Consider the following 8,791-nt stretch of genomic DNA (forward strand, 5'->3'; position numbering starts at 1 on the left):
AAGGCCCTCTGATTTTCTTCAGGGATATTGGCATTATCCTTCAGTACAGTCACTTGTTTACATTACTTAGACTATACCTATGGATTTCCAAGTACATACAGTATATATGCTGTCCCCGAGAAAAAAAGTGGAACAAGTAACAGGTCTACACCTGATTATAATGCTTATTTTATCTCTAAAGTACTGCTTTCAGTTATTTACCTAATACAAGCTTTTTTATCCTCCTGTCACGGAATACTCCTGCACAGTAAGCATTTCCTATGTGCAACTACCAATCAACAGGTTCTTCAATACCTTCATGAGTCTGCCCCATAGCATAATCTCTTTGTATTGAATTCTACATAGGTCAAAAGAGAATTCCAAAACAAAATATAAATGATCCTCACAATATTTTTCCCTATTTCTTTCACCTCCATTGAACTTTTTTTTTTTTTTGAGAAAGAAACTTGTCAAAATGGTTCTTAAAATTTCTACCAAAAAGGATCCCCCCTCATTTCACAGGGCTGAGACTGATGATTGCATGAATGGATGCCACTGCCTGTGAGAAAGATTACCTGTATTCCTCCTAGAAGAAATTTTTAGAGGACAATTTCTTCAAGTCAGAATATTTCTCTGTTGGACACAGCATCCATGCAGAGCTACACTATATAAAGATATTCATCTGCTATTTTAATTTTATCCAGAACCTGTAGGAGCAATTTTACTTCACTGACTTAGCACTGTACAACGCTCACCCTTTATGTTTCTTCTCTCATAGAAGTTCTCCTAGGCCTTGACCTTACACACACTTGGTGATCATCTGTATTTTGCTCTTCTGTCACACTTGGCATTCTGAACAGAGGTGATAAAATATGTTCAGTATTCAAGGTGAGGATGCTCTACCAGCTGACATAATTACACTGTCTGTTAGCTTTAGGAAAGGAGGCATCTTTTATACAGAAAATGCTATCAGTAAATAAAGTAAATGCTACTAGTCAACTTATACTCAGTTGTTACCCAGGTAGGGAAAAGAAAACAAACAAACAAACGAAAACAAAAACTACACACCACACACAATTACATCTCACTGGGTAATTAATACAGCTTAAACCCCCTGGTCTGGTAGCCTCTTAAAGCCTTTGGAAGCTCTTAACCATTTCAAACAGAGTTCTGTCATCCTTCCTGATTTCCCACAAGGTTATAGTATAGAATTTGTGTTATCCTACAGCCAGTTACTTTAACTATTCTTCTTTCCTTGGGACCTGCAGAGCTTTCCAGCTCCCAATTAGAAAGTGCTTTGCTCAGGGAAATGATAGCGCAACCAAGCCCATAAACCATCTTCTATATCCTACCTCCTCTTTCATTTTCCATCCAATTAAGCTGAGAGCTAAAGTTTTGTTGGTTGGGTTGTTGCTTTTTTTCCTGGAACTGCAAACTGATATATTACACCTTGTATGTGAAACAATTACTGCTTCAGTTCCACAAAGCACACAAGCAGTTTCAGTTGTCTTTAGACTTATGAAGACCTTACAAAATACTGCTACGAATAAGACTACCCTATCTGCAGTTTTGTTTTAATTTAGTAATTTATCTAGTATTTCTTTCCAGTAACAATTCATTGTTTCCATGTAAGCATTGTATGTCTTGGTCTAAAATACTTTTTCATTTCATTTTTTTCCACAGGTTCACATAAATGACAGGTCATAAACTGCGCAGAAAGTTAATTTTATTAGTTCGTACATATGGGACAGATCCTGCAGTGCTATTCCCATGGGCAGACCTCTGCACTAGGCCTATGTAATGAAATCTACAGGCGGATGTCTATACTGGTAGTTACTACTGCCCACAGTTCACTGTTTCTGGCTTCTAGTCAGTGCCCAGAAGAGAAGCAGTCTGAAAACCAGGTCCTAGAAGGGGTCCATGAAGCAGAGCATCTATGGAGCCATCTATGAGATGTGAAACAGGAATTCCAGTGAATTGAAGGCAATGCCAAGGTCAATCATAGATATCAGCATACACATGCAATTAGAATGACCAAAGACATAGCAGTCCAAGAATAAAATTTAAGACTGAGGCCACAATGATACATCTGGAGATATCTAGAATATGAAACAGAATATAAATAGAAATCAAGATAGAGCAGATGATATACAGTATCATTATGAGCCTAGGTATCTGTGGATTGGTATCTTTAACTTACCCTCAAATCCTTCCCCTTGCCACTAAATAAAGAACCCACGCATACCCTTTACAGAAAGTACTGATATATGGAGACTGCTTTCCCATGGTAACCTTCCCTCCTCCCACCCTTCTTCCTTCAGGATGTCCTCCTGTAAGACCTCAAAAGAAACTTACTCTTGATATTTTACACCTCAATAACAGGAAGCCTCCCACACTAGTCTGCGTACACTGGGCTGAGCTTCCTCCTCCTGCCATGGTCTCCCTGAGAGAGGATTCAGAAGGAAGAATTCTTATCTTACAAAATTTTCATTCCCTTTTCTTAAAAAAAAACCCCAACGCTTGAATCAAGAAATTCCACCACACATCTTCAAAGATGATATGGGGGGGGGGGGGGGCAGGGGAGGGACACTAAGCAAGTGACTCTTGCATCATTCAAACAGTACTTTTACAAAGGGTACATCTACAGCACACAATGCATACAAAATAATTGAGAAAGCTCATGCTCCAAGACAGCACCATGTTCATTTACTGTGCACTTCTGAGAACCACACTCGCATGATTATAATGCTTCCTGCACACAAGTCTCACCAATTACTTTCCTCTGGATGTTAGCAGGATATAGACTTTGAGAAATGAAGTTTTAGTAGCCCTGTGACACTATGTCTTTAGTTAAGTTGCTATAAACTTCAAAGATAAAATGTTGCTTTCTAAAAGCAAAACACTGATTTCCAGATTGACATTTCTGGAGAAGGGTTTTTTCCTGCATTATCATTGGTCTCTACATCTGTTCAAAGCCTTGTGTATTTAATATATATTAAAAAAAAAATCCAATAAAAACATGATTCCTATGGTATATGTCACCAATTTTCTTCCAGTGGGAAATCAACTGTCAGAGCCCTGACATCTGCTATCGATACGTAAAAGCAAAACAGTTCACCTCTCTCTGTATAAAAGTACAACCTTACATCCAAAGCAGACAAGGGACAATATGAAGCAGCGCACAAGATTTTGACCCCAAAAGAAAATACTTCCTTGGAGACACTAACCAGTTCTTTTCACTGACAGTTTTTAAACACGAGACTAGAAATCAATCTTGTAACTACAAGAACTTTGTGTATTAGAGACCCATAAGCTGAACAAATTAGACTGGAGGAAAAATGAAAAAGCTGCCAGCTGCCACTACGTTAAAGACAGCATTATTTATGTCCTGAACTTAATCTTCCAATGCAGACCCTAAGTTTTCTCCCAATGAAGAGGCAGGACAGCATTATTCAACATAGGTTTCTTCAAAGAGCACACCATCAGGATATTCTACTCAACAATGGCTTGCAAGGAATACAAGGTCCAGTTCTGTGTTCTGGCAGTGTAAGGCCTCATTACCATCCCTACCTGCTTGACAGATCATTTCACCATCCGCAGACATGATCTTTTACCACAAAAAAGATTTCACAAAAGCACTAGAATTATTAACAAAAGGGGCAGTTTTTGTTTTGACCTGACAGATGTCAGGCCTACAGCACCCACAGGAAACATGGCAGAGCACAGACACCTCTGTGGTTAAAATCATTTGCAAATGTCATGCCTTCAAATTAGCATTCTCTCCACCCATACACAGAAATACATGGCAGTGAACTCCTGGTTTTGTAGACTGAGATATGTTCATCTACGTGGATAAACACACACAATTTACATATACTTACACCACCAGCAGGAGAGGTGAATATCGTTACATTATTTAATAATTCTTAGATTGGGCCCACAAGTAATAATGCCAGAAGTAGGAAAAAAAAACAACCCAAAAGACATTTTAAAGTGGTAGGTAACTGTTCATACTGCACATAAATAACATTTAAGATTCTTAGCTAAAGCACCAAAAATGTTCAAAAGGTCTTCACAGATATCTAGCACTTTGTCATGTGAAAGACAGTATGGTATTTTGAAAGACAAACACAGTATTGAAGTGTAGCCATTTCTGGAACAGAGACTTTGGAAAACTAGCTGGTGCACAGAAGCCTGCGCTACATTCAGCACAGTCTGAACCAGAACAGCAAAGTAAGCCCTTCTTTTCACAGCAAAACCTAAAAGAATCAGAGTCAACAAGAGCTACTTTAAGATATACACAGTAACCCGCACGAAATTTAGCACCAGAGTTTGGAGTTCAGCTTGTCTTTCTAGGGAGAGATATTTCAAATATATATCCACATATGCACAATGGAAGTGAGTTACTGTCACAGTAGAGGGGCTTCTCTTCTGAATTCCCGATCTGAGACTGTTTTTTCAACCTAGAAAGTAACTCAGTAGACATATCACTTCAGTTATTTGACTTCGACTATACACACCAAAGTCAATCTGTTGATATTAGCCAAGTACAGGTACATATTTTCCATATATCTAAGACCATGCCTGTCCTGCAATAACAGATTTTACACACAAGTATAGCAGCCTAGGACTAATATACTTTAGATTCTTGGGTTCTAATACCCATAGAAGCTACAGCAGCAAACACTCACATGTGATAAACACTTGCATTTCTCTAAGAAACCGGCAATAGCAGCCACCAGTCCTGCCATTCTGCACTCACTAGGTTGCTCCTACATGATCAGGGGTCTCCTTGCAACTGTTCCCTTAAAGTCTAATAGGGTTTGGGTTTTTTGTTTGGTTGTTGTAATGTTTTGGCGATTTTGTTTGTTTGTTTTGTTTTCTCCAGTCAACTCCAAGGGGCAGCAGGAGCAACACAGCTCTGCACTGGGCTATTGCAGTCACAGGAAGTGACATGCAGTCATTGAGGTAGCAAACACAGCTCAGTCATCTGTGACTCCCATGGGAGAGAAGATGACAAGTAGAAGGTCTCAGAGATGGGTTTTTACTAGGGACTATCTCCTGGAATGTGCCAGCTTATCTAATGAGACCTGTAACACCACAGCTCCTTTTCTACCAATATACAAACCACGCAAATTTTTGGCACCCACTTATGCTTACATATTCTGCAGTCAATCTTCTGATATAATCAGAAGCCACGAAGTCCCTTCAGCAGCATCAGCAAAAGTATAACCTAAATATCTTCATTACCATCTTTTAGTGAAACCTTCCTAAACACCTAAGTAATTTTAAAATGGGACTTAATTCTGGTAAGTTTTACATATAAATTGTTGAGACTTTTTATTCCTTTTGATACCACAGAAAAAAAAAAGATAAGATTAATTAATTAATTCAGTAAACTATATTTGAACACTTCCATTAAGAACAACAGCACTGAAGACAGGGCAAGGTTTGACCAGAATATTTCTCATTGCTAAGGATACTTGAAAGGAAGAGACTGCAGACATAGTCTCAGAGCACTATTTGAAATTATATCAACTGATAACTTAAAAAAGTATATGTATAAAATACTAAGAGCTGATATGTACAGAACCTACCATAAAATTTCCAGAAGTCACTTATTAGCATACAAGTACTCCTTGCCATATTAACAGCCAGAAGTACTGGATTTTTTCAAAAAACTCTTCACTAATGCAATGATATAAACTCTGAAAGTTCACTTTCATTTGCCAAATTTTCAGGGTCTTTTCACAACCTCCAACCTGCAGGGGAGACAAAGCTGACATACAGGGAGAAAGAAGCTTCACCTTCTTACTTGGAGAGAAGTCTGGTTAAAATATGTAACACCAGTGCCCCTGGACCTTAGAGCTATAAATACAAATAAATACACTTTAAGTAGTGTTCCAAAGGGATTCGTTGGTGTACTTCTGCTTTTTAAATTGATTTTTATAGGAATTCGATACTTGGTGCAAAAGAGATCCAAAAGAAATACCCGACAGAGCCAAGAGACAGCGTTTTTGTGCAAGTGCACTACTGCCCTCTCCTGGGGCAGATCAGATCTGCTCCTGCATTTACACCACCCAGCAGTCTCTGAATGGAGCTGCACTTCCAAGACCATCAGGACTGCTTTGGGAACTCGAGATTTAAAACAAGCAAACAAACAAATTAAAAAAATAAACCACACACACATACAGAATAAACTCAGAAAGTTATTGATCATTACATAAACTGTGATAATTCCTCACCTTAAATCCTTAAATGCTATCGCAGTTTGTTCCTTCCTCCGTGACCTGATGCAGGAGAACCCAAAAGTGATCTTCAGCATCAACAGCAGAGCTAGCCTGTGGGACAGCAGAATACTCTGGGAACCAAGAAAAAAAGTCAAACAGCGACTTTCACATTCAAAAGTACCTAAAAGCTTTGACATTACTGTGCGACTACTGCAGCTCATAATGCAAAGAGTAAGCATATGAAGTTACATAGGCATTTAATGCAATTGCTTTGATTTCAGTGCCATTAGAACAAGGATAAATTTTACTGTCAGACAAAATCCTGCTTTTGATTACCCTGCACAAGCCCAGACTAATTCATGGACCCAGGTACGCCTTCCATTTACCAAAGTTTAATGAGTTGCCTTATGCAAGCTAAGCTTCAACTGGCAGAATGCACAGTTTTAGCCCCTAACAAGCATGAGATAATATAGCTTAAGCCTCAGCACAAGAAGAGTTTAAGCAAACTAATTCTAGTTTTCAGATGCAACTGCTAAGAATGAACACAGGTTTGGAACAGTTTGGTCTTTACAGAATGTTTTAATGCAGTTTACAATTATATATTAAACTTCACTAACAAACTAAGTAAATATAACCTGAATGTATGTATTTAATGGACTACACAGGTATAAATTCCGTCCCTCAAGTCAAATAAGTAGAAAAACAGCCAGAGCAAACAGAGGACATAACTTGATGATAGAGTGCATTCTGCAGGTCAGGATGGCCTTGACCATCCCAAGAACCAGCCTGAGAACAGCATTCAGTTGCGACCAGTCCAAGCACAGCCAGTTCCACAAACCCACGATGAAAACAACTGATCACGTAGCAGATCTCGAACTGAAACTCCCTCGTCCCTTTTGACCATAAGCTTCACGGAAGTTAAGACTGTTGTGCAGCTGTAAACCACCATACAACCCTCAAATGTGAGCACAGCCTGCAAAACACACTCAGCGCTAGGAAGGCCTCAGCTGAGTAGTGGTATATCCAGTTTTTGGGAACACTCTTGAAGGAAATATGTGTTCCCCATGGAAAGGGTCCAAAAAGGAAGCAAGAATCATCAAAGCTAAAAGTTGCCATCCGTAATATCCGAGCAAACTGGCATTCTTTTTCTCTAGATTAAAGAGTAGCTAAAGACTCAAGTGGGACAGCATTACCAATGTCAAAATATGTAATATAGTTGCAGAGAACAAGGTAATAAATTGTTATCTATATCCACAGAAGGCAGAAGGAATAGCAGTAATGGTTTTAAAGTGTAGCAATAAGCATTCAGGTAACACATCAGAAAATCTTTCAGTGAGAGATATAACAAAATAATCAGAATAAACCAAACCAAAAAGCTTTAGGAAGAGGTTAGACAAACAATTGCTAAGGAACAATGTAGGGGTGATGGGTGTATTTTATTTATAAATTTGTATGTTCCATTTAAATACATACATATGTACATGGAAAACCAGTGATCTCTGAAATATCTTCCAGTCTATTCTTCTCTATGAATTTCCATAGTAAGTATATGCAATACAAGCAAGAAAACAAATTATTTAACATACTTCTTCCCCAACGGTAATTCTATTTCAGTGCAGTCAAACCCACAGCTTACAAGCAGCTCATTGCTCACAGAACCTGAAACATTGCTCACTAGCATCAGAAATTAAAAAGATGAAACAAAGCCAACGAAAGCAGCAGAGTATAACATCACTTGTAAAACATTAGACATTCTGAATTACTACCTTTGAGCCAGGAAATAACAGGAAAAAAACTTTACCTAGAATCCTGTCCATAGATGTATCAGCTTCAAATTTACATGCAGATCACCAAGTACCAATTCCATATAAACCATCATTTTGAATACAGTCTATGCCGGTGACATTACTAATAACTTCAGATGTTAAGAAGTTCACAGAAAGGGCTGCTAATGCAGCTTTCTATAGGCACTTTTACTCTTCTCCTGCTACTGTACTCAAGTTCAAAATTATCTTGTGGAAGCTAAAGATCAGTATCACTAAACCACTATGAGAAACAGGCCTAATCAATGAAAAAATGCCTTAGACCATGGTAGTGGTATGCCTCGTAAAGGCAAAGAAACAGAGCTCACAAACTATACAAGCTGCAGGTGAATTTTCCAGCTGTTCATACCCTTAAAGGCAAACTATCCTGGGCTATTTTTAACTCTGTGCATTTTGACTTTAAAAGACAGACCAAGCAAGTGAGAGACCAAACAAAATATCTCCCCAAAATCAGTTTCCTGCCAAGTATCCACACCAAACTTGCGCAAGGCCATTCAAAGGAACAAGTAAAAATCCATCGCCTATTTTCCCAGTACGGGCATTTTCTTATTTAATATTATTAAAGTGATTTTGAAAACCCTAACTTTTTGGAAGGCCAAAGGACAAAACCCTGTTTTTCCACATTTTTATTGTGAACTATAGCTCATGTTTTGCTATAACCTTAATCATCCATTAGAGAAATAAACATTTGTACCACACGTGTAATTTTTTAACTCCTAGATGCTCTGTAAGCCGGGGGGGGGGGGGGGGGAGAGCCGC

Source organism: Charadrius vociferus, unplaced genomic scaffold (genome assembly GCF_000708025.1).
Source record: "Charadrius vociferus isolate BGI_N301 unplaced genomic scaffold, ASM70802v2 scaffold50, whole genome shotgun sequence".
NCBI classification, from domain to species: domain Eukaryota; kingdom Metazoa; phylum Chordata; class Aves; order Charadriiformes; family Charadriidae; genus Charadrius; species Charadrius vociferus.